Below are 27,735 nucleotides of genomic sequence, written 5' to 3'. Positions count from 1 at the left end.
GGAACCAGCTGACGGTGCTGGAACCAGGTGGTGGACCCCAAGGCACACAGGAGAGGAGAGAACAGCTAGGCCGCGAGGCAGCCGCAGTTACCGAACCCCAACAGTCCTACAGGGGGAGCTGGGCCTACTGGCACTACAGAACCAGCCTTGACTACCAGTTCACGCAGCCCACATAGGAAGCTCCTAAACTGGAGGCACCCTGGAGTTGGCTAACCCGACCGCACCACGACGGGGCAAGCATAGGCGTCTCAGCGAGTTTGACACAACCCGGAAACAGCTGACGGTGCTGAAACCAGGTTTGGCACGAGGGAGTACCTGTGACAAAAACACTGCCGAGAACCAGCTGGCGGTGCTGGAACCCAGATGCGTTGCCCCAGTGTGCAAGAGCCAATGGCACGACCGAGGACCAGCTGGCGGTGCTGGAACCCGGTTACTAAGCTGTAGGTGCCCGCGCTTAAAAGCACTACCAAGGACCGCCTGACGTTGGCGGAACTCGGATACCCAGGAGGAGGCAGCTAAGCCAAAGGCTCGGCCTGGAACCAGCTGACGGTGCTGGAACCAGGTGGTGGACCCCAAGGCCCACAGGAGAGGAGAGAACAGCTAGGCCGCGAGGCAGCCGCAGTTACCGAACCCCAACAGTCCTACAGGGGGAGCTGGGCCTACTGGCACTACAGAACCAGCCTTGACTACCAATTCACGCAGCCCACATAGGAAGCTCCTAAACTGGAGGCACCCTGGAGTTGGCTAACCCGACCGCACCACGACGGGGCAAGCATAGGCGTCTCAGTGAGCTTGACACAACCCGGAAACAGCTGACGGTGCTGAAACCAGGCTTGGCACGAGGGAGTACCTGTGTCAAGAACACTGCCGAGAACCAGCTGGCGGTGCTGGAACCCAGATGCGTTGCCCCAGTGTGCAAGAGCCAATGGCACGACCGAGGACCAGCTGGCGGTGCTGGAACCCGGTTACTAAGCTGTAGGTGCCCGCGCTTAAAAGCACTATCAAGGACCGCCTGACGTTGGCGGAACTCGGATACCCAGGAGGAGGCACCTAAGCCAAAGGCTCGGCCCGGAACCAGCTGACGGTGCTGGAACCAGGTGGTGGACCCCAAGGCCCACAGGAGAGGAGAGAACAGCTAGGCCGCGAGGCAGCCGCAGTTACCGAACCCCAACAGTCCTACAGGGGGAGCTGGGCCTACTGGCACTACAGAACCAGCCTTGACTACCAGTTCACGCAGCCCACATAGGAAGCTCCTAAACTGGAGGCACCCTGGAGTTGGCTAACCCGACCGCACCACGACGGGGCAAGCATAGGCGTCTCAGTGAGCTTGACACAACCCGGAAACAGCTGATGGTGCTGAAACCAGGCTTGGCACGAGGGAGTACCTGTGTCAAGAACACTGCCGATAACCAGCTGGCGGTGCTGGAACCCAGATGCGTTGCCCCAGTGTGCAAGAGCCAATGGCACGACCGAGGACCAGCTGGCGGTGCTGGAACCCGGTTACTAAGCTGTAGGTGCCCGCGCTTAAAAGCACTACCAAGGACCGCCTGTCGTTGGCGGAACTCGGATACCCAGGAGGAGGCACCTAAGCCAAAGGCTCGGCCCGGAACCAGCTGACGGTGCTGGAACCAGGTGGTGGACCCCAAGGCCCACAGGAGAGGAGAGAACAGCTAGGCCGCGAGGCAGCCGCAGTTACCGAACCCCAACAGTCCTACAGGGGGAGCTGGGCCTACTGGCACTACAGAACCAGCCTTGACTACCAGTTCACGCAGCCCACATAGGAAGCTCCTAAACTGGAGGCACCCTGGAGTTGGCTAACCCGACCGCACCACGACGGGGCAAGCATAGGCATCTCAGTGAGCTTGACACAACCCGGAAACAGCTGACGGTGCTGAAACCAGGCTTGGCACGAGGGAGTACCTGTGTCAAGAACACTGCCAAGAACCAGCTGGTGGTGCTGGAACCCAGATGCGTTGCCCCAGTGTGCAAGAGCCAATGGCACGACCGAGGACCAGCTGGCGGTGCTGGAACCCGGTTACTGAGCTGTAGGTGCCCGCGCTTAAAAGCACTACCAAGGACCGCCTGACGTTGGCGGAACTCGGATACCCAGGAGGAGGCACCTAAGCCAAAGGCTCGGCCCGGAACCAGCTGACGGTGCTGGAACCAGGTGGTGGACCCCAAGGCCCACAGGAGAGGAGAGAACAGCTAGGCCGCGAGGCAGCCGCAGTTACCGAACGCCAACAGTCTTACAGGGGGAGCTGGGCCTACTGGCACTACAGAACCAGCCTTGACTACCAATTCATGCAGCCCACATAGGAAGCTCCTAAACTGAAGGCACCCTGGAGTTGGCTAACCCGACCGCACCACGACGGGGCAAGCATAGGCGTCTCAGTGAGCTTGACACAACCCGGAAACAGCTGACGGTGCTGAAACCAGGCTTGGCACGAGGGAGTACCTGTGTCAAGAACACTGCCGAGAACCAGCTGGCGGTGCTGGAACCCAGATGCGTTGCCCCAGTGTGCAAGAGCCAATGGCACGACCGAGGACCAGCTGGCGGTGCTGGAACCCGGTTACTGAGCTGTAGGTGCCCGCGCTTAAAAGCACTACCAAGGACCGCCTGACGTTGGCGGAACTCGGATACCCAGGAGGAGGCACCTAAGCCAAAGGCTCGGCCCGGAACCAGCTGACGGTGCTGGAACCAGGTGGTGGACCCCAAGGCCCACAGGAGAGGAGAGAACAGCTAGGCCGCGAGGCAGCCGCAGTTACCGAACGCCAACAGTCCTACAGGGGGAGCTGGGCCTACTGGCACTACAGAACCAGCCTTGACTACCAATTCATGCAGCCCACATAGGAAGCTCCTAAACTGGAGGCACCCTGGAGTTGGCTAACCCGACCGCAACACGACGGGGCAAGCATAGGCGTCTCAGCGAGTTTGACACAACCCGGAAACAGCTGACGGTGCTGAAACCAGGTTTGGCACGAGGGAGTACCTGTGACAAAAACACTGCCGAGAACCAGCTGGCGGTGCTGGAACCCAGATGCGTTGCCCCAGTGTGCAAGAGCCAATGGCACGACCGAGGACCAGCTGGTGGTGCTGGAACCCGGTTACTAAGCTGTAGGTGCCCGCGCTTTAAAGCACTACCAAGGACCGCCTGACGTTGGCGGAACTCGGATACCCAGGAGGAGGCACCTAAGCCAAAGGCTCGGCCCGGAACCAGCTGACGGTGCTGGAACCAGGAGGTAGACCCGAAGGCCCACAGGAGAGGAGAGAACAGCTAGGCCGCGAGGCAGCCGCAGTTACCGAACCCCAACAGTCCTACAGGGGGAGCTGGGCCTACTGGCACTACAGAACCAGCCTTGACTACCAGTTCACACAGCCCACATAGGAAGCTCCTAAACTGGAGGCACCCTGGAGTTGGCTAACCCGACAGCACCACGACGGGGCAAGCATAGGCGTCTCAGTGAGCTTGACACAACCCGGAAACAGCTGACGGTGCTGGAACCAGGTTTGGCACGAGGGAGTACCAGTGACAAAAACACTGCCGAGAACCAGCTGGCGGTGCTGGAACCCAGATCCGTTGCCTATTAAAGATTGTCTTCCTAGAGCCCCAACTAGCGGTGCTGGAGCAAACGGTAAGCAGGGGGAGCATAGTGTAGGCCGAAGCCTGCACTGGAGGCAGCTTTGTGTCAGCGTTGCGTTTGCAGGACACTTTGCCGGCTACACAGTGTGGGAACAGCTGGCGTTGCTGAACCCCACTAACACAATGGCAGGTGTTTTTCTCTGTGCAGCTAGCACTTGCGGGCAAAAACTAGCGATGTTAGAGCCCGTGGTGAAGCAGGAGGAGGAGGAGAGGAGCAGAGTGTAGGCCGAAGCCTAGTGGAACCAATTTCAAAGGAAACCTTTAACCCCCTCTCAGGTGTTACAAAGTACAAGAGACACACCTTGTGCAGTATTAATGCTGCACAAGTGAAAGGTTGCTCTATTAATTTGTCTACTTGCACACGCTGAATGAAAGACGTACACAATTTAGCCCATTCTACAGTCAAACTGTAGTGGATGCGTGACTTGGCTTTTTAAGGAGACGCAGCACAGGTGTCCCAAATAACGCCTTGGTGCTTGGCGCAGCTTCCTGAGCGTTGTTATTTGCTGTACAGGAGTCTGCACTCTTGTGTTATCCCTTGGCAATGCCCTGTTAGAGCTGCCCGTCTTATGACCTCATTTCATGTTGGCCGGTGCGGTTAACGATGGCCATAAATCCCAGACCCACAGTGCCTTTTCATAAAGTCACACTGCGGTGCTGGGATTCGTGGCCTTGAGCAGTAAATATTTTGGCCGCTCACACACGTCCTTACACCTGCTTCAGACTGGGCGGCCTCTGCTGATCCCTTCTCGCATGCCGCGGCCATGAGGCTGCACAGTCTGAAGAAGGCAGAAGGAGATGAGTTAAGACAGGCGAAGATATGCACTGCTCGTGCCCATCAATCACACCCTCGCAGTCAAAATAAGTAAGACAACGAGGGGCGTTGTGTCGGGCATGGCGGACGCACAGGCACAGCCAGCCAACCAATGATGTCAGTAGACGGGCAGCGCTAACAATGGGGGTGCTGCGTGTCATTAGAAAGGAAAGTCACACCTCAGGGACAGTGGAATGGTCTCTAATGAGACACATTTTGTACGTGTTGAGTTCCACGTGGGCAAGGAGAAAAAGTCAGCCACCTTGTACAAATGCAGCAGTACTGCTGTACAAGGTGGCTGTTATACATAGAAACACCTGGGGGTGGGGGGCAGGCTCCCTTCAATTTCAGTTCATGTGCCTGCGTGGCGTTTGCAGGACACGTTGCCGGCTACACAGCAGGGGAACAGCTGGCGGTGCTGAACCCCACTAACACATTGGCTGGTGTTTTTCTCTGTGCAGCTAGCACTTCCGGGCAGAAACTGGCGGTGTTTGAGCCCAGGGTCAGCAGGAGGAGGAGAGGAGCAGAGTGTAGGCCGAAGCCTGCACTGGTGGCAGCTTTTGGTCAATTGTGCCAGCGTGGCTTGTGCTGGACACGATGCCGGCTACACAGCGGGGGAACAGCTGGCGGTGCTGAACCCCACTGACACAATGGTGGGTGTTTTTCTCTGTGCAGCTAGCATGTCCGGGCAGAAACTGGCGGTGTTTGAGCCCAGGGTCAGCAGGAGGAGGAGAGGAGCAGAGTGTAGGCCGAAGCCTGCACTGGTGGCAGCTTTTGGTCAGTTGTGCCAGCGTGGCTTGTGCTGGACACGATGCCGGCTTCACAGCGGGGGAACAGCTGGAGGTGCTGAACCCCACTGACACAATGGTGGGTGTTTTTCTCTGTGCAGCTAGCATGTCCGGGCAGAAACTGGCGGTGTTTGAGCCCAGGGTCAGCAGGAGGAGGAGAGGAGCAGAGTGTAGGCCGAAGCCTGCACTGGTGGCAGCTTTTGGTCAGTTGTGCCAGCGTGGCTTGTGCTGGACACGATGCCGGCTACACAGCGGGGGAACAGCTGGCGGTGCTGAACCCCACTGACACAATGGTGGGTGTTTTTCTCTGTGCAGCTAGCATGTCCGGGCAGAAACTGGCGGTGTTTGAGCCCAGGGTCAGCAGGAGGAGGAGAGGAGCAGAGTGTAGGCCGAAGCCTGCACTGGTGGCAGCTTTTGGTCAGTTGTGCCAGCGTGGCTTGTGCTGGACACGATGCCGGCTACACAGCGGGGAAACAGCTGGCGGTGCTGAACCCCACTGACACAATGGTGGGTGTTTTTCTCTGTGCAGCTAGCATGTCCGGGCAGAAACTGGCGGTGTTTGAGCCCAGGGTCAGCAGGAGGAGGAGAGAAGCAGAGTGTAGGCCGAAGCCTAGTTGAACCAATTTCAAAGGTAACCTTTAACCCCCCCTCAGGTGTTGCAAGGTACAAGAGCCACACCTTGAACTGCATTAATGATGCACAAGTCAAAGGTTGCTCTCTTAATTTTGCTCCTTGCACACGCTGAATAAAACACGTACACTATTTAGCCCATTATACTGTCAAACAGTAGTGGAGGCGTGACTTGTCTTTTTAAGGAGACGTAGCACAGGTGTACAAATTTACACCTAGGTGCTGGGCGCAGATTCCTTACCGTTGTTATTTGCAGTACAGGAAACTGCGCTCTTGTGTTATCCCTTGGCAATACCCTGTTAGTGCAGGCCGTCTCATGACCTCATTTCATGTTGGCCGGTGCGGTTAACGATGGCCATAAATCCCAGACCCACAGTGCCTTTTCCTAAAGTCACACTGCGGTGCTGGGATTCGTGGCCTTGTGCAGTAAATATTTTCGCCGCTCACACATGTCATTACACCTGCTTCAGACTGGGCGGCTTCAGCTGATCCCTTATCGCATGCCGCGGCCATGAGGCCGCACAGTCAGAAGAAGGCGGAAGGAGGGGAGTGAAGACAGGGGAACATATGCACTGCTCGTGCCCATCAATCACACCCTCGCAGTCAAAATATATGAGACAACAAGGGGCGTTGTGTCGGGCAGGGCGGACGCACAGGCACAGCCAGCCAACCAATGATGTCAGAAGACGGGCAGCGCTAACAATGGGGGTGCTGCGTGTCATTAGAAAGGAAAGTCACACCTCAGGGACAGTGGAATGGTCTCTAATGAGACACATTTTGTACGTGTTGAGTTCCACGTGGGCAAGGAGAAAAAGTCAGCCACCTTGTACAAATGCAGCAGTACTGCTGTACAAGGTGGCTGTTATACATAGAAACACCTGGGGGTGGGGGGCAGGCTCCCTTCAATTTCAGTTCATGTGCCTGCGTGGCGTTTGCAGGACACGTTGCAGGCTACACAGCAGGGGAACAGCTGGCGGTGCTGAACCCCACTAACACATTGGCTGGTGTTTTTCTCTGTGCAGATCGCACTTCCGGGCAGAAACTGGCGGTGTTTGAGCCCAGGGTCAGCAGGAGGAGGAGAGGAGCAGAGTGTAGGCCGAAGCCTGCACTGGTGGCAGCTTTTGGTCGGTTGTGCCAGCGTGGCTTGTGCTGGACACGATGCCGGCTACACAGCAGGGGAACAGCTGGCGGTGCTGAACCCCACTAACACATTGGCTGGTGTTTTTCTCTGTGCAGCTAGCACTTCCAGGCTACAACTGGCGGTGTTATAGCCCAGGGTCAGCAGGAGGAGGAGAGGAGCAGAGTGTAGGCCGAAGCCTAGTTGAACCAATTTCAAAGGTAACCTTTAACCCCCCCTCAGGTGTTGCAAGGTACAAGAGCCACACCTTGAACTGCATTAATGATGCACAAGTCAAAGGTTGCTCTCTTAATTTTGCTCCTTGCACACGCTGAATAAAACACGTACACTATTTAGCCCATTATACTGTCAAACAGTAGTGGAGGCGTGACTTGTCTTTTTAAGGAGACGCAGCACACGTGTACAAATTTACACCTAGGTGCTGGGCGCAGATTCCTTACCGTTGTTATTTGCAGTACAGGAAACTGCGCTCTTGTGTTATCCCTTGGCAATACCCTGTTAGTGCAGGCCGTCTCATGACCTCATTTCATGTTGGCCGGTGCGGTTAACGATGGCCATAAATCCCAGACCCACAGTGCCTTTTCCTAAAGTCACACTGCGGTGCTGGGATTCGTGGCCTTGTGCAGTAAAAATTTTCGCCGCTCACACATGTCCTTACACCTGCTTCAGACTGGGCGGCCTCAGCTGATCCCTTATCGCATGCCGCGGCCATGAGGCCGCACAGTCAGAAGAAGGCGAAAGGAGGGGAGTGAAGACAGGGGAACATATGCACTGCTCGTGCCCATCAATCACACCCTCGCAGTCAAAATATATGAGACAACGAGGGGCGTTGTGTCGGGCAGGGCGGACGCACAGGCACAGCCAGCCAACCAATGATGTCAGAAGACGGGCAGCGCTAACAATGGGGGTGCTGCGTGTCATTAGAAAGGAAAGTCACACCTCAGGGACAGTGGGATGGTCTCTAATGAGACACATTTTGTACGTGTTGAGTTCCACGTGGGCAAGGAGAAAAAGTCAGCCACCTTGTACAAATGCAGCAGTACTGCTGTACAAGGTGGCTGTTATACATAGAAACACCTGGGGGTGGGGGGCAGGCTCCCTTCAATTTCAGTTCATGTGCCTGCGTGGCGTTTGCAGGACACGTTGCCGGCTACACAGCAGGGGAACAGCTGGCGGTGCTGAACCCCACTAACACATTGGCTGGTGTTTTTCTCTGTGCAGCTAGCACTTCCGGGCAGAAACTGGCGGTGTTTGAGCCCAGGGTCAGCAGGAGGAGGAGAGGAGCAATGTGTAGGCCGAAGCCTGCACTGGTGGCAGCTTTTGGTCGGTTGTGCCAGCGTGGCTTGTGCTGGACACGATGCAAGCTACACAGCAGGGGAACAGCTGGCGTTGCTGAACCCCACTGACACATTGACTGGTGTTTTTCTCTGTGCAGCTAGCAGTTCCGGGCAAAAACTAGCGGTGTTTGAGCCCAGGGTCAGCAGGAGAGGAGCAGAGTGTAGGCCGAAGCCTAGTTGAACCAATTTCAAAGGTTACCTTTAACCTCCCCTCAGGTGTTGCAAGGTACAAGAGCCACACCTTGTGCAGCATTAATGCTGCACAAGTAAAAGATTGCTCTATTTAATTTGCTCCTTGCACACGCTGAATAAAACACGTACACTATTTAGCCCACTATACTGTCAAACAGTAGTGGAGGCGTGACTTGTCTTTTTAAGGAGATGCAGCACAGGTGTCAAAATTTACACCTAGCTGCTGGGCGCAGATTCCTGAGCGTTGTTATTTGCTGTACAGGAGTCTGCGCTATTGTGATCCCTTGGTCATGCGCTGTGAGCGCTTCCTGTCTTCTGACCTCATTTCATGTCGGCCGTTGCGGTTAGCGATGGACATGAATCCCAGACCCACAGTGTGTTTTCAAAAAATCACACTGCGTGGCTGGGATTCGTGGCCTTGTGCAGTAAATATGTTTGACACTCACACATGTCCTTACACCAGCTTCAGACTGGGCGGCCTCATCTGATCCCTTATCGCCTGCCGCGGCCATGAGGACACCCAGTCTGAAGAAGGCGGAAGGAGATGAGTGAACACAGGCAAACATATGCACTGCACATGCCCATCAATCACACCCTCGCTGTCCAAAAAAATAAGACACCGAGGGGCGTTGTTTCGAGCAGGGCGGACGCACAGGCGCAGCCAGCTAACCAATGATGTCAAAAGACGGGCAGCGCTAACAAGGGTGGTGCTGCGTATCATTAGAAAGGAAAGTCACACCTCAGGGACAGTGGAATGGTCTCAATGAGACACATTTTGTACGTGTTGAGTTCCACGTGGGCAAGGAGAAAAAGTCAGCCACCTTGTACAAATGCAGCAGTACTGCTGTACAAGGTGGCTGTTATACATAGAAACACCTGGGGGTGGGGGGCAGGCTCCCTTCAATTTCAGTTCATGTGCCTGCGTGGCGTTTGCAGGTCACGTTGCAAGCTACACAGCAGGGGAACAGCTGGCGTTGCTGAACCCCACTGACACATTGACTGGTGTTTTTCTCTGTGCAGCTCGCATGTCCGGGCAAAAACTGGCGGTGTTAGAGCCCAGGGTCAGCAGGAGGAGGAGAGGAGCAATGTGTAGGCCGAAGCCTGCACTGGTGGCAGCTTTTGGTCGGTTGTGCCAGCGTGGCTTGTGCTGGACACGATGCAAGCTACACAGCAGGGGAACAGCTGGCGGTGCTGAACCCCACTGACACATTGACTGGTGTTTTTCTCTGTGCAGATCGCATGTCCGGGCAAAAACTGGCGGTGTTAGAGCCCAGGGTCAGCAGGAGGAGGAGAGGAGCAATGTGTAGGCCGAAGCCTGCACTGGTGGCAGCTTTTGGTCGGTTGTGCCAGCGTGGCTTGTGCTGGACACGATGCAAGCTACACAGCAGGGGAACAGCTGGCGTTGCTGAACCCCACTGACACATTGACTGGTGTTTTTCTCTGTGCAGATCGCATGTCCGGGCAAAAACTGGCGGTGTTAGAGCCCAGGGTCAGCAGGAGGAGGAGAGGAGCAGAGTGTAGGCCGAAGCCTAGTTGAACCAATTTCAAAGGTTACCTTTAACCCCCCCTCAGGTGTTGCAAGGTACAAGAGCCACACCTTGTGCAGCATTAATGCTGCACAAGTAAAAGGTTGCTCTATTTAGTTTGCTCCTTGCACACGCTGAATAAAACACGTACACTATTTAGCCCATTATACTGTCAAACAGTTGTGGAGGCGTGACTTGTCTTTTTAAGGAGACGCAGCACAGGTGTCAAAATTTGCACCTAGGTACTGGGCGCAGATTCCTGAGCGTTGTTATTTGCTGTACAGGAGTCTGCGCTATTGTGATCCCTTGGCCATGCGCTGTGAGCGCTTCCTGTCTTCTGACCTCATTTCATGTCGGCCGTTGCGGTTAGCGATGGACATGAATCCCAGACCCACAGTGTGTTTTCAAAAAATCACACTGCGTGGCTGGGATTCGTGGCCTTGTGCAGTAAATAGGTTTGCCGCTCACACATGTCCTTACACCTGCTCCAGACTGGGCGGCCTCAGCTGATCCCTTATCGCCTACCACGGCCAGGAGGCCGCACAGTCTGAAGAAGGCGGAAGGAGATGAGTTAAGACAGGCGAACATATGCACTGCTCGTGCCCATAAACCACACCCTCGCTGACAAAATAAATATGACAACGAGGGGCGTTGTTTCTAGCAGGGCGGATGCACAGGCGCAGCCAGCTAACCATGATGACAAAAGATGGGAAACGCTACCAAGGGGGGTGCTGCGTATCATTAGAAAGGAAAGTCACACCTCAGGGACAGTGGAATGGTCTCAATGAGACACATTTTGTACGTGTTGAGTTCCACGTGGGCAAGGAGAAAAAGTCAGCCACCTTGTACAAATGCAGCAGTACTGCTGTACTAGGTGGCTGTTATACATAGAAACACCTGGGGGGGTGGGGCCAGGTTCCCTTTAATTTCAGTTCATGTGCCTGCGTGGCGTTTGCAGGTCACGTTGCCGGCTACACAGCAGGGGAACAGCTGGCGTTGCTGAACCCCACTAACACATTGGCTGGTGTTTTTCTCTGTGCAGCTAGCACTTCCTGGCAAAAACTAGCGGTGTTTGAGCCCAGGGTCAGCAGGAGGAGGAGAGGAGCAGAGTGTAGGCCGAAGCCTGCACTGGTGGCAGCTTTTGTTCTGTTGTGCCAGCGTGGCTTGTGCTGGACACGTTGCCGACTACACAGCAGGGGAACAGCTGGCGGTGCAGAACCCCACTGACACATCACCTAGTGTTTTTTCTGTGTAGACAACACTTCCAGGTGGCAACTGACAGTGTTGAAACCCAGGGAATCAAAGAGGAGCAGAGTGTAGGCCGAAGCCTGCAGTGGAGCAAGTTGAAAGGGAACCTTTAACCCCCCCCCCAGGCATTTGTTGCTGAAAGAGCCATCTTGTACAGCAGTAATACTGCACATGGAAAATGGTGGCTCCGAAAAATATGCTCCTTGCAAACGCTGAAGTACACACTCATATAATGTGTCCCCTCACACCGTCAAACCATCCCGGAAGTGGGACTTTCCTTTGTAATGTGACACAGCACAGCCGTCATTCCAACCCCCTTGGTGCCGGCGCCACCTCCTCAACGTTGTTTGGTTCTGTCACGGAGCCCGCGCTGTAATGTTATCCCTTGGCCATGCACAGTTAGCGGTGCCCGTCTTCTGACATCATGTAGGTGTCAGGCTGGCAGTGCCTGTGCGTCCAAGCTGCCCGAGATCCAACCTTGCAGTGTCATCTAATGTAGTCCCACTGCGGGCCAGGGATCTATGGGCATGCGCAGTGCATATCATCGCCTCTCACTCACCTCCTTCCTGCTTCTTCAGACTGTGCGGCGTCACGGCCGTGGCATGCTATTACGGATCAGCTGACGCCGCCTAGTCTGAAGAAGCGTGAAGAAGGGGAGTGAGAGGCTAGTAGATGCACTGCGCATGGCCATGGATACCAGGCCCACTGTGGCATCACATTAGACGACACTGCGAGGTGTGATTTCGGGCAGCGTGGACGCACAGGCGCAGCCAGGACGACAACAAATGATGTCAGAGGACGGGCAGCGCAAACTGTGCATGGCCAAGGGATAACATAACAGCGCAGGGTCCATGACGGAATCAAACAACGCTAAGGAGGCAGCGCACGGTGCCAAGGGGGTAGCAATGACGGCTGTGCTGCGTCACATTACAAAGGAAAGTCCCACCTCCGGGACGGTTGGACGGTGTGAGGGGACACATTACATGAGTGTGTAGTTCAGCGTTTGCAAGGAGCATAATTTCAAGAGCGACCTTTCCCTTGTGCAGTATTAGTGCTGCACATGGTGGCTCTTTCAGTAACAAACGCCTAGGGGGGGGGAGGACAGGTCCCCTTACATTTTAGTTGTGCCAGCGTGGCGGTCGCATGACACTGACGTTACTGAACCCCAATAACAGAGGAGCGACTGTTGACTGTGCACACAGCACTTCCAGGCACCAACTGGCGGTGTTAGAGCCCAGGGACAGCAGGAGGAGCAGATTGGAGGTATTGCCGCACACACAGCTGGGGATCAGCTGACGTTACTGAACCCCAATAACAGAGGAGCGACTGTTGACTGTGCACACAGCACTTCCAGGCACCAACTGGCGGTGTTAGAGCCCAGGGACAGCAGGAGGAGCAGATTGGAGGTATTGCCGCACACACAGCTGGGGATCAGCTGACGTTACTGAACCCCAATAACAGAGGAGCGACTGTTGACTGTGCACACAGCACTTCCAGGCACCAACTGGCGGTGTTAGAGCCCAGGGACAGCAGGAGGAGCAGATTGGAGGTATTGCCGCACACACAGCTGGGGATTAGCTGGCGTTACTGAACCCCAATAACAGAGGAGCGACTGTTGACTGTGCACACAGCACTTCCAGGCACCAACTGGCGGTGTTAGAGCCCAGGGACAGCAGGAGGAGCAGATTGGAGGTATTGCCGCACACACAGCTGGGGATCAGCTGACGTTACTGAACCCCAATAACAGAGGAGCGACTGTTGACTGTGCACACAGCACTTCCAGGCACCAACTGGCGGTGTTAGAGCCCAGGGACAGCAGGAGGAGCAGATTGGAGGTATTGCCGCACACACAGCTGGGGATCAGCTGACGTTACTGAACCCCAATAACAGAGGAGCGACTGTTGACTGTGCACACAGCACTTCCAGGCACCAACTGGCGGTGTTAGAGCCCAGGGACAGCAGGAGGAGCAGATTGGAGGTATTGCCGCACACACAGCTGGGGATCAGCTGACGTTACTGAACCCCAATAACAGAGGAGCGACTGTTGACTGTGCACACAGCACTTCCAGGCACCAACTGACGGTGTTAGAGCCCAGGGACAGCAGGAGGAGCAGATTGGAGGTATTGCCGCACACACAGCTGGGGATCAGCTGACGTTACTGAACCCCAATAACAGAGGAGCGACTGTTGACTGTGCACACAGCACTTCCAGGCACCAACTGGCGGTGTTAGAGCCCAGGGACAGCAGGAGGAGCAGATTGGAGGTATTGCCGCACACACAGCTGGGGATCAGCTGACGTTACTGAACCCCAATAACAGAGGAGCGACTGTTGACTGTGCACACAGCACTTCCAGGCACCAACTGGCGGTGTTAGAGCCCAGGGACAGCAGGAGGAGCAGATTGGAGGTATTGCCGCACACACAGCTGGGGATCAGCTGACGTTACTGAACCCCAATAACAGAGGAGTGACTGTTGACTGTGCACACAGCACTTCCAGGCACCAACTGGCGGTGTTAGAGCCCAGGGACAGCAGGAGGAGCAGATTGGAGGTATTGCCGCACACACAGCTGGGGATCAGCTGACGTTACTGAACCCCAATAACAGAGGAGCGACTGTTGACTGTGCACACAGCACTTCCAGGCACCAACTGGCGGTGTTAGAGCCCAGGGACAGCAGGAGGAGCAGAGGAACAGAGTGTAGGCCGAAGCCTGATTGGAGCAAGTTGAAAGGGAACCTTTAACCCCCCCCCCAAGACGTTTGTAGCTGAAAGAGCCATCTTGTGCAGCACTAACGATGCAAAAGGAAAAGGTGGTTCTTTTAATTATGCTCCTTGCAAACACCGAAGTAAACACTAAAAATGTGTCCCCTTATACTGTTAAACCGTCCCGGAGGTGCGAATTTCCTTCGTAATGGGACACAGCACAGCTGTCATTCCTATCCCCTTGGTGCCGTGCGCTGCCTCCTCAGCGTTGTTTTAAGCTGTCACGGAGCCTGCGCTGTTCTGTTAGCCCTTGGCCATGCTCAATTAGCGCTGCCTGTCTTCTGACATAATTTGGTGTCAGGCTGTCACTGCCTGTGCGTCCACGCTGCTCCAGATCCCACCTCGCAGTCTCGTCCAATGTAATCCCACTGCGGGCCTTGGAACCATGGACATGCACAGTGCATATCCTCGACTCTCACTCCCCTCCTTCCCTCTTCTTCAGACTGTGCGGTGTCACGGCCGTGGCATGCTATTAGGGATCAGCTGACGGCGCACAGTCTAAAGAAGGCGGAGGGAAATGAGCGAGAGCCCGAGGGGAAGATATGCACTGCGCATGCCCATGGATCCCAGGCCCGCAGTGTGACTCAATCAGAAGACACAGCGAGGCGGGATCTCGGGCAGCGCGGCCGCACAGGCGCAGCCAGCCTGACACCAAATTATGTCAGAAGACAGGCAGCGCAAATAGGGCATGCCCAAGGGATAACAGAACAGCGCAGGCTCCGTGACAGCTTAAAACAACGCTGAGGAGGCAGCGCATGGCACCAAGGGGGTAGGAATGACGGCTGTGCTGCGTCACATTGCGAAGGAAAGTCCCAGCTCCGGGACAGTATAACGGTATCAGTGAACACATTTTATAAGTGTTAAGTTCTGCGTGTGCAAGGAGCTAAAAAAAAAGAGCTACCTTTTCCTTGTGCAGCATTACTGCAGCACAAGATGGCTCTTTCAGTAACAAACGACAGGGGGGGTGGGGGTACAGGTTCCCTTACATTTAGGTTGTTGTGCCAGCGTGGCGGTCGCAGGACACATTGCCGGCTACACAGCTGGGGATCAGCTGACGTTACTGAAACCCAATAACACTGGGTCGTATGTTTTTACTGTGCAGCCTGCACTTCTGAGCCGCAACTGGCGGTGTTGGAGCCCAGGAATAGCAGTTCAGGTGGTAGAAAGATGAACACAGCAGGAGACCTGGATGACACCCAATTACTTAATCAGGCAGAGGAGTGGCAAATTCCTGCGAGATCCAGGCCTGGTTCATTTTCAGGAAAGTAAGCCGGTCAACGTTATCGGAGGATAGTCGCATGCGACGGTCTGTTAGTACACCACCTGCGGCACTAAAGACACGTTCCGATAAGACACTAGCCGCAGGGCAAGCCAGCACCTCCAATGCATACTGGCTTAGCTCTGGCCATGTATCCAGCTTAGAGACCCAAAACTTGAACGGGGAAGAGCCGTCTGGGAGTACAGTAAGAGGGCAAGCCATGTAGTCTGTCACCATCTGACGGAACCGTTGCCTCCTGCTGACTGGAGCGGCCGGTGATGGTGTAGACATTTGGGGCGGGCACACAAAAGTGTGCCAGAGTTGTGCCATACTGGGCTTGCCTTGGGCAGAGGCACTGCTTCTGCTCCCTCTTTGGGCAGAGCCTCCCCCACTGCCTCGACGCACTGAGCTGCTTTGTAAAGCACTAGCAGCACTCCTCTCAGTTGGACAGGAGAAGATGATGGAATTCACCAGTGTGTCGTGGTACTCCCGCAATTTACGCTCCCGGGTCAATGCAGGGATGAGGTTTTGGACGTTGTCCCGGTAGCGAGGATCGAGGAGGGTGAACACCCAATAATCAGGCATGTTGAGAATGTGGTCGATGCGGCGGTCGTTTCTCAGGCACTGCAGCATGAAATCCACCATGTGCTGCAGAGTGCCAACTGGCCCAGAAACGCTGTCCCCTGCTTGAGACATGATCTCTGCCCGCTCGTCATCACCCCACCCTCGCTGTACACACTGACCACTGGACAATTGTGTCGCTCCCTCCTCTGGACGGAGCTCTTCCTCCTCCATTGACTCCTCCTCATCCTCCTCACAAATTGGCCCCTGCGTACCCCTTTGTGAGGAACCACGTGGCGCTGACTCTCCAGAAGCTGATGGAAAAGGTGACTCCTCATCCTCCACCTCTTCCACAACATCATCCCTTAACCCTTGCAAAGTTTGCTGAAGCAGGCAGATAAGGGGGGCAGTCATGCTGACTAGTGCATCATCTGCACTTGCCATCCGCGTGGAATAATCAAAAGGACGCAAAACCTGGCAGACGTCCTTCATAGTGGCCCACTCTGTGGTTGTGAAGTCTGATCGGCGCTGACTGCGACTTCTTTGCGCCTGATGCAGCTGGTACTCCATAACTGCTTGCTGCTGCTCACACAACCGCTCCAACATATGTAACGTGGAATTCCACCGGGTAGGTAGGTCACATATGATGCGGTGTTCCGGAAGGCGGAATCGGCGCTGCAGAGCAGCAATGCGGGATCTGGCCAAGCTGGAACGCCGCAAGTGAGCACACTCTAGGCGGACCTTGTGCAGCAGGGCATCAAGATCCGGATAGTCCCTCAGAAAACTCTGCACAACCAAATTGAGCACATGTGCCAGACATGGGATGTGAGTGAGGTTGCCAAGGACCAAAGCTGCCACCAGATTTCGGCCATTGTCACACACTACCATGCCTGGCTGGAGATTCGCTGGCAGTAACCACACATCGCTCTCCTGCTTGATGGCATTCCAGAGCTCCTGCGCTGTGTGGCTTCGATGCCCCAATGAAACTAGTTTCAAGACGGCCTGCTGACGTTTGGCCACGGCTGTGCTCATGTCGGTCATAGGTAAACGTTCACGGGTCCATGTGGAGGTGGACTGTGACGGATCCTGCAGAGAGGAATCTGAGGAACTGGTGTAAGAGGAGGAGTCGATGCGTACAGACTGGATTCCTGCAATCCTTGGAGTGGGCAGGACACGTCCTGCGCCACTCGCACGATCTGTACCTGGCTCAACAACATTAACCCAATGGGCAGTGAGGGAAACATATCGCCCCTGTCCATGCTGACTGGTCCACGCATCGGTGGTGAGGTGGACCTTGCTACTGACGGCGTTCAGTAGCGCATGTTTTATGTTTGCCTCAACATGCCTGTGCAGGGCTGGGACAGCCTGCCTGCTGAAGTAAAAGCGGCTGGGCACCTTGTACTGTGGGACTGCCAATGCCATCAAGTCACGGAAGCTGTCAGTCTCCACCAGCCTGAACGAGAGCATTTCCAGGGACAACAGTTTGGCAATGCCTGCATTCAGAACCTGTGCTCGGGGGTGGTTGGCCGAGAATGCCCGCCTTTTCTCCCATGCCTGTACTACCGATGGCTGTAGAGTAGACTGGGAGTGTGAGGATGACTGGGAAGGTGGTGCTGTGGGTGGAATTACACTAGGTCTCTGGACAACAGTGGAGGAAGAGGCAACACGAGATGAAGAGGTGGTAGCTGCCGCTGTTGGTTGGCCTACGTCTTCACTGTGTTTCTGTAACTCCACCGCGTGCCTGGTCCGCACATGTTTCCACATATTTGTGGTATTGAGGTTGCTGACACTTTTACCTCTTTTTACTTTCTGATGACACAGCTTGCATTTGACAAAACAAATGTCATCTGCAACTGTGTCAAAAAAGGACCAGGCACTGCAAGTCTTGGGAGCGCCCATTTTGGCTTTGGAAAGAGACAGGCTCCTAACGGGTGCCAAAGTGGAGGCTACAGGCTCCGCAGTCTTCCCCCTCCCTCTCCCTCTTTGGCCCGTAAGGGGAAGCTCTTCCTCAGAGCTGCTCCCACCACCTTCCTGTTCCTCACGCCACGATGGGTCAAGGACCTCATCATCTCCACTACCCTCTGCCACCAACTGCTCCTCCTGGGTAGTCTCGGCAGCACAGTACGCATCAGAAAGCGGCACCTGAGTTTCATCATCAGATGCGTACTGCGCTGTGGTCACCGGAGGCACTGGCCCACCTGCCTCTTCAGAGTCAGAGAGAAAAAGCTGTTGGGCATCACTGCACACTGCCTCTTCTTCCATTTCTCCAATGCTGCTTGGCTGGACCCCTGTTTCCAAGCCAAGAGATTCAGAGAACAGAAGTATAGACGGCTCCTGTCCTGGGCTCTCTGACTGCCTGGCCAATTTGGAAGGTGAAGAGACAGATGGCTGCTCTCCAGTGCTCTGTGCCTGAGAGGATGTGGCACTAACTGAAGTCGATGCCGAGGCGTTAGCTGCCATCCACCCGACAACGGCTTCAATTTGGTCTTCACGCAGCAGCGGTGCACGGCACTCTCCGACAAAGCTGCGCATGAAGGACTGTTCCCTGCTGAAACTGAGTGACGACGAGTCACCGGCGCCCGCAGCAGGCACAGAATCACCACGTCCTCTCCCTGCTCCTCTCCCTGCTCCGCGCCCATGCCCACGTGCCTTACTCCCTGCCCTCTTCATCTTGGTTGACAGATAAAGATAAGCAGAAAAGTACTAAGGCCTTAGCGTGCTTATTCCTGAAATGCTCCTCCTAACAGGTGTAAGAAACACTAATGTTGTAAAGTGTGGACTAAACTTTATTATTTTTGGAATGTGGCCTACACAAGTGTTAAGTTGTGTTTGGTGAACTTTACTTTTTTTTGTGTGCAGATCGGGCTACAGAGCTAGTTTAAATCACACGGAGACTGTGCAGACAGCCGTAAACGGCGCTGCAAGGCCAAAAAACCCTCCTCTAGGTTATCCTATGTAGTGTTTTTCCACTATTTAGCTGGAGACGGGTGGAAAGACACTAATAGGAATTTTTTTTTTTAAATTTTAAACAGGCTGCACTATTTGAAAAAAAGGAAATTGTTTTTCAAGGTATGAGGCAGTAACGCACCCTGAGCTGAATCCAACCGGCTATAGCTGCACACAGACTACAGGGCGAGCTGCGCTCACACAGAGACCGTGCAGACAGCCGTAAACGGCGCTGCAAGGCCAAAAAACCCTCCTCTAGGTTATCCTATGTAGTATTTTTCCACTATTTAGCTGGAGACGGGTGGAAAGACACTAATAGGATTTTTTTTTTTTAAATTTTAAACATGATGCACTATTTGAAAAAAAAGGAAATTGTTTTTCAAGGTATGAGGCAGTAACGCACCCTGAGCTGAATCCAACCGGCTAGAGCTGCACACAGACTACAGGGCGAGCTGCGCTCACACAGAGACCGTGCAGACAGCCGTAAACGGCGCTGCAAGGCCCAATAAACCCCTTCTAGGTTATCCTATGTAGTGTTTTTCCACTATTTAGCTGGAGACGGGTGGAAAAACACTAATAGGGAATTTTTTTTAAAATTTTTAAACAGACTGCACTATTTGAAAAAAAGGAAAATTTTTCTCAAGGTATGAGCCAGTAACGAACCCTGAGCTGAATCCAACCGGCTATGGCTGCACACAGACTACAGGGCGAGCTGGGCTCACACGGAGACCGTGCAGACAGCCGTAAACGGCGCTGCAAGGCCAAAAAACCCCCCTCTAGGTTATCCTATGTAGTGTTTTTCCACAATTTAGCTGGAGACGGGTGGAAAAACACTAAGGCCGCCGTCACACATGCGAGTTTTACGTGCGTAAGAGCGCATAATCTACGTACGTAAAACTCGCTAAACATACGGCACCATGATTCTCAATGGGTCTAGTCCTTTTAGGCGTATATTACGGATCCGTATTATACGTTCCTCTACGGCCGTACAAAATCGCAGCATGCAGCGTTTGTCAGCGTATTGCTCAAAAAAAACGCCAATGCAAGTCTATGGGAGAGCGTATAATACGGAATGCATACGGACCATGCGTGTGCATTGCGAGAAATACGCACCTCACTGGCAGATGTCCTGAACTTTCTAAAGCCATCAATCAGGCAGGTGAGACATGCTAATTAGCTGAAAAAGCCAGACAGTGAACCCGGAAGTCTGCTGCACGCCTCCACGGAGTGAGAGATTCAGCATGGCCCGCATAATTAATGTTGACATGCTGATCATTTTGATCCAGGAGAGGCCAGAAATCTGGGACCAAAGAGACCCCAACTATGCCAACAGGGCAGTAAAACAAGCTGCATGGAGGAGCGTGTGTGGGTCCCTCTTCCCCCAGTATGACCAGCAGCCACGTGCGGCCCAGCGACAAATAAGTAAGTACACCCATGTTTGCAATGTAATGTTCTTGCTAAACAGCAGGCCCTTACTACTTTGAATTGCTAAACCTTAATTTATTAATTCATCCTTAAAGTTATATATATCCAAGCAGTATATACATGGTGCTGGATATGATAAATGGATTTGATTAAGGTTTAGAACAGGTGTTCCCTTAATAACATGGTTTTCCAGTAATTTGTTTTTCTGTGATAGAGGTTAGCTGACTCTGTCCTTGTGGCCTTTCTTCCTAATTTGTATTTTTTTGAGGAAATTCTGGCTTAATGTGAGCCACAAAAGCCTCTTTCTATGCTACATTGCAATCTGTGTACTCCATTACACCTTGTGTGAGCACTCTGCATAATGGTCTAAGCAATGTGTGTATTTTTTGTTGTTTCAGTGGATGATGTTACAACAAGGTGGCGGAGTATCCGGGACCAGTATAGGAGGGAGAGGCAGCAGCGGGAGAGAAGTGGAGCCGGGGCCCCTCCTAAAAAAAAAAAATACATCTACTTTGACCGCCTAACCTTCCTTAACCCCAGCATGGACCTCAGGCCGTAAGTAAAAACATCTCAAAATGGGTTAATTTTTGAATGTTGAGAGATGATTCCAAAAAACATAGTAACTGGTCAAATTTATCTTTGCAGAACACAGTCTAACCTCACTGACAGGGAGACAGGGTCGGACTCAGAACTGGTCATTGACCCAGTTGGAGAAGGTGAAGAGGTGGCTGGTCCATCTGCTGCTCCCTCCTGCGCAAGACCTACAGCATCTTCATCATCTGCCCACCCAGCTCCAGCTGCTTCTGAAGAAAACCCAGAGGGCCCACAGTTCTCTTCTGCAGCAGCAGCACCTAGCCAGGATGACCCTGGTAATAGCAGCAGCCCAACTGTTGCCCTGGACCGATCCCCACAGGCTGCAGTCAGACCCCAGCGTGCACGACGCAGGAGAGAGCTTCGCCAAAGCAGGCAAAACGTGGATGCTGGGGTCATGAACTATTTGGCCCGGGTTCGAGAGGATGATGGGGAGGAGGGATTCACACGGAGCCTTGCCCAGTATTTACGCTCCATAGAGCGGGAGTTGAGGCTGCGTTTGAGAGGGTGTTTTCAGATCCTTATTGACGCATGCACCCCCCCAAATAACCCATACAATCTGATGCAGATGATTGAACAGTGGCAGATGTCACCTGAAAATATTCTGCGGCCTCCGAGACTACAAGGCCAGCATGCGCACCAAGGATCTGAAGCACCCCCTCCACGTCAGCCAACACCTCCACCCCAACCACCAACTAACCAACAATGGCAACATCAGCACCATATTGCAGGATATCATCAACCATCCCAATATGGCCACTTGTCCGCACCCAGTGCTGGAGGCTGGTCCCAACCTGGGTTTGGACAATATGGTCATTTTGGGTTGGGGTATGATTCCCGCACATATGGGCTGCAACATCAGGGTTATCTCCCAAATCCAGGCCCCACTCATCAAAGTGGCCAGCATCAGAGCAGGCAGAATTTCCCGCAAGCCACTATAACAGCCGCACAGGCTGCTGGACAATTGGGCCTGCAAAGGCCATCTGATGGTGACCCAGACCAATCCACTTCTCCCCTTCCTACGTACCAGGACTTGTAATGTTGGGTACAACTTTTTTTTAATTTGTTTAAGACATTTGGTTTGGTTTGTGCTTAAAAAGCAAGCTGTAATGCTTTTATTTTACTTTGTTTTTTTTTTTTTGTTAAAAAAAAGCTGTTCTTTTTTGTGCACAAAGATTGGTTATGCCAAAACAAACAAAAAAACCAAAAACAAGTTTAAGAAGTAAAATTGCCTTTACTTAACAAAAAACTATGTATGCACTCTGTTCATTCTTCTTAACTCACACACACATGATATGATCAGAACCATATGTCAACAAATTAAACACAGCAGACATATTTTCAAACTTGATAATGGCAAAATTTAGGTACATAAATAATTACACATGCAAAATTGCATAGTCTTGCCAGGGAGTGGCACCCTGAGGACTCAAAAAATAATTGGTGAACACATCCCAAACTTTTAGGCCAGAAAGGGGACGTCGCCGAGGAGGGACATATGGGGGAGGCCTACTATGATTGGTCATGACGTGATTTTGCAAATTAGTAGACAAACAATCATGTATTCTGGTGAAATTATGTAGAATTACACAGGCTTTGATCACTTCATTGATTGAAGCCTCACTCAGCTGAATTGCAGACTGAAGAACACGCCATTTGGCTACAAGAATCCCAAAGGCGCACTCAACCAGTCTCCGTGCCCTGGTAAGTCTCAAATTAAAAACCCTCCGCCGGTGGTCAAGGTTGCGCCTGGGGTAAGGCCTCATGACGTGCCTCGTCAGTTGGAAGGCCTCATCTCCAACCAAAACAAAAGGCACTGCTTCCGCATTGGAGCCTGGGAGTTGTTGTGGTGGTGGGAGGTTCAACTGGTTGTCACGTAGCCGGCGACCCATTATGGACGAATTGAAGACCCTAGAGTCTCCAGTTCGGCCATAGGCCCCAATGTCTACAATTATAAACCTGTAGTTGCTGTCAGCAACTGCTAACATAACTACAGAGAAAAACTGCTTATAATTGTAGAATTGGGAACCAGAGTTCGGCGGCTTACGCACCCTGATATGTTTCCCATCCACAGCTCCAATGCAGTTAGGGAAGTCACAAGTATTTTGGAATCCAGTGGCGATTTTGAGCCAATCATCCATTTTTGGCTCTGGCATCACAACTTCGTTAAGTTTCAGCCATATTTGGGAACAGGTTGTCCTAACAATGACTGAAATGGTAGAACGCCCAATGAGAAACTCCAGGTGTAGACCCGCATAGGACAAGCCTGTGGCCAGGAAGCTGAAAAACAAGGAAAACAAAATAAAGGAACATGAGGAATATGAAAACAGGACGAAACACAAGTGTCTAGTAAATTTTCTCTGTGATTATTGAGTAAGCAAAAAGGGACATTTCACAGTATTACTATAATCAAATATTAAACACATTTTTAGAAATGTGCTTGTGGCCTCATGTCTAAGTTAAGGAACTGAAACATAGTAGGACAAAACACATTGGCCAACACAACAAAATCTAAAAGGTCTAAATACATACCGTAAGGTTAGGAGCAGACGCTCCTCAGCAGAGATGGCTTTTCTCATCCAGGTGTCCTGATAGGTGAGTCCAGGACGTAAGATCTCCAGCAACATGTCAAAAGTCCTGATGGACATGCGAGTATACAGGAAAAATTTGTCTGGATGGGCCCTCAAAGATGAATAGAGTCTCTGGAAATGTCCTTTACTCGGGCGTTGGGTCAATAGAGGATAGACCCACAATCTTTGTCTCCTCCTTCGCGGATCTGCATTGACCGTATATGGCTGGCCAAAGCGACGAGACAACACCCAGTGAAGCAACACCCGCTGAGTTGTGCTTAAATACACATGGTCAGACATGTTTGGGAGCTCCAAGTACCACAGCCAAAATATGCTTGAGAACATATAGGGCATATGGGAGGGGTACACCTGTTGTCGAGGGCTTAAATAGTGTTGTTAATGATGGTTTAAATGATTTGCAGGCCAGAAAACCGTTAAATGTCCATTTTGGAATGGTGCGTGGTAAAAACGCCATACGGATCACATACGGATTACACACGGACCAGTACATGCGCAAAATACGCGACCACACCTAGGCGACGCAAGAACTACGGAGAGAGATTACGGAGACATTTTGGCGTATCACGCGCGTATTACGGACGTAGAAAACGTACCGTAATGTCTTACGCCAAGTGTCACGCCGGCCTAATAGGGAATTTTTTTTTAAATTTTTAAACAGGCTGCACTATTTGAAAGAAAGGAAAATTTTTCTCAAGGTATGAGCCAGTAACGAACCCTGAGCTGAATCCAACCGGCTATGGCTGCACACAGACTACAGGGCGAGCTGGGCTCACACGGAGACCGTGCAGACAGCCGTAAACGGCGCTGCAAGGCCCAAAAACCCCCCTCTAGGTTATCCTATGTAGTGTTTTTCCACAATTTAGCTGGAGACAGGTGGAAAAACACTAATAGGGAATTTTTTTTTTAATTTTTAAACAGGCTGCACTATTTGAAAGAAAGGAAAATTTTTCTCAAGGTATGAGCCAGTAACGAACCCTGAGCTGAATCCAACCGGCTATGGCTGCACACAGACTACAGGGCGAGCTGGGCTCACACGGAGACCGTGCAGACAGCCGTAAACGGCGCTGCAAGGCCCAAAAAAACCCCTCTAGGTTATCCTATGTAGTGTTTTTCCACAATTTAGCTGGAGATGGGTGGAAAAACACTAATAGGAAATTTGAGAAAAAATGTGCAGCAGGCTGCACTATGAGCAAAAAAGGACAACTGTGTGAGGCAGTGTGAACCCCCCCTGAGCTGAATACAACCGGGTATATGGCTGCACACAGACTACAGAGTGAGCTGCACACACACACACAGAGACCTTGCAGAACGCTGTTAAAACAGCGCTGCAAGGCAAGAGCAAGGTGAACAGTGAAGAACACACAGCGTTTTGCTAAATTAGCCTTTGGAAAGGAAAATAAAGCAATTAGCTAGCTCAACTGGCCCTCAGTTAGAACACAGCGTCCTGTCCCTAACTGAAATCACAGCAGAGTGAGCGCAAAATGGCGGCAGCATTTTTTATAGTGCAGAGTGACATCATTTCAGCAGCCAATCACAGCCTTGCCAGTACTTACATGCCCACCATGCTAAACAGGATGTGCCCACACTTCCAATCATTCCTCATTGGCTGCTGCGTTCTGTTTGAATTCTGGGAACTTCCGATTCCGGTATCCGATACGCGGGAAGTATCGGAATTCGGTATCGGAATTCCGATACCGCAAATATCGGCCGATACCCGATACTTGCGGTATCGGAATGCTCAACACTAATCCTTACTGTGGTAGACTATGCTACCCGGTACCCAGAGGCAGTAGCTCTGTCGTCAACTAGGGCAGATAAGGTGGCGGATGCCCTGTTGGCTATCTTTTCACGTGTAGGGTTTCCCAGGGAAATGCTTACTGATCAAGGGACCCAATTTATGTCTCGCCTAATGGAGGCTCTCTGTAAGAGAATGCAGGTGAAGCACCTGGTATCGAGTGCGTATCACCCACAGACCAATGGCTTGTGTGAACGCTTCAATGGTACCCTCAAACAGATGCTACGCATGCTGGTTGAGACTCAAGGGCGCGACTGGGAGCGGTACCTCCCACACCTGCTGTTCGCTTACCGAGAGGTTCCGCAGGCCTCGACGGGGTTCTCACCCTTCGAGCTCCTGTACGGCAGGCGAGTCCGGGGACCCCGTGGGTTGGTAAGAGAATTCTGGGAAGAGGAGCCGAACCCTTCTGAAGTGTCCATAGTGGAGTATGTCATGCGCTTCCATGACAAGATGCAGACCTTGACGCAGTTGGTGCATGACAACATGACGCAGGCTCAGGCTGATAAGAAGCACTGGTACGACCAGAACGCCCGGGAGCGGACCTACCACGTGGGTCAAAAGGTGTGGGTGCTGGTCCCCGTACCAACGGATAAGCTTCAGGCAGCCTGGGAGGGCCCGTACGTCGTCCACCAACAGCTCAACCCGGTCACTTACGTGGTCACGCTTGACCACGCTCGGGGTAGGCGAAAGGCCTTTCACGTCAACATGATGAAGGCTCATCACGAACGTGAACCTTTCGTCCTAACGGTCTGCAGCATGCCCGAAGACGGTGAGGAAGACACCCTCCTGGACATGCTGGCCCAAGCCAAGGCCAATGGGTCCATCGAGGACGTGGAGGTAAGCGCCTCGTTAACGGAACCCCAGCGGTTGCAGTTGCAAACCACACTGGAACCCTTCCGGGTCGTGTTCTCCAACCGACCTGGGAGGACTGAGTTAGCCGTCCACGAGGTGAACACCGGGAATCACGCCCCACTACGGCGAACACCGTATCGAATCTCTGACCAGGTGCAGCAGATTATGCGCCAAGAGATCGATGAGATGTTACAGCTGGGGGTGATTCGACGGTCAAAGAGCGCGTGGGCATCACCTGTAGTTCTCGTGCCAAAGAAGGACCGGACCACCCGGTTCTGCGTGGACTACAGGGGGCTCAACGCCATCACAGCCTCGGATGCGCACCCAATGCCGCGCATCGAGGAGCTGCTTGAGAAGTTAGCTGGCGCAGATTACCTAACAATAATGGATCTGAGTCGAGGATACTGGCAGATTCCCCTGAGCCCCGAGGCGCAGGAGAAGTCCGCCTTTATCACACCCTTTGGACTGTACGAGTCCACGGTCATGCCCTTCGGCATGAAGAATGCCCCTGCCACTTTCCAGCGGATGGTCAACCTCCTGCTTCAGGGACTGGAGACGTACGCCGTGGCGTACTTGGATGACATTGCCATCTTCAGTTCCTCCTGGGAGGAACACCTGCAGCATCTCGAGGAGGTGCTCAGGCGAATTCACCAAGCAGGACTGACTATCAAGCCGGGAAAGTGTCAGATGGGCATGAGGGAGGTTCACTACCTGGGGCACCGGGTAGGCGGGAACACCCTGAAGCCAGAGCCTGACAAAGTGGGAGTGATCGTGAACTGGCCCACTCCCGTGACCAAGAAACAGGTGATGTCCTTCTTGGGCACTGCAGGGTACTATAGGCACTTTGTAAAGCACTATAGTAGCCTGGCAAAACCTTTGACGGACCTCACCAGGAAGAAGCTACCCCACATCGTCAACTGGACAGATGGCTGTGAGGGGGCCTTCCAGGCGTTGAAAACTGCACTGTGCAACGCCCCTGTGTTGAAAGCAGTCGACAGCAGTCGACCGTACTTGGTGCAGACCGACGCCAGCGAGTTTGGCCTTGGTGCTGTGCTCAGCCAGGTTGACTCGGAGGACCAAGAGCACCCCGTGTTATACCTGAGCCGGAAACTTTTGCCGAGGGAAGTGGCCTACTCCACCATCGAGAAGGAGTGCCTGGCCATAGTCTGGGCCCTGCAGCGCTTGCAGCCCTACTTGTACGGTCGCCCCTTCACTGTGGTGACCGAGCACAACCCTCTGCGCTGGCTAAACGCCATGTGTGGAACCAACGGCAGGTTGTTACGCTGGAGCCTTGCCCTTCAGCAGTTTGACTTCACCATTGAACATAAAACGGGCAAAGAGCATGGGAATGCAGATGGACTCTCCCGCCAGGGTGAACCTACTGAGGTGCCCATAGAGGCATACTGTGGGGTACTGCCTCCCTAGCACACACCAAAAGGGGGAGGTGTCACGATATGGTATGAAATATCATATAAGTTTAGTTGCTCTTCAGCTCATAAGGTGGGCTAAACCCCCCCTTCCCTAGCTGACTCTACTTGTTTCTCTCTGGGCTACAGACTGTATGCTAGAAGGGGGTTTTATTGCCTTGGGTCGTAAATTCTAGGCTCAGAGGAAAGTCCCTCACCCCTCCCACCTTCACC

Source organism: Ranitomeya imitator, chromosome 2 (assembly GCF_032444005.1).
Source record: "Ranitomeya imitator isolate aRanImi1 chromosome 2, aRanImi1.pri, whole genome shotgun sequence".
Lineage (NCBI taxonomy): Eukaryota > Metazoa > Chordata > Amphibia > Anura > Dendrobatidae > Ranitomeya > Ranitomeya imitator.
This window is presented reverse-complemented; position numbering follows the sequence as displayed.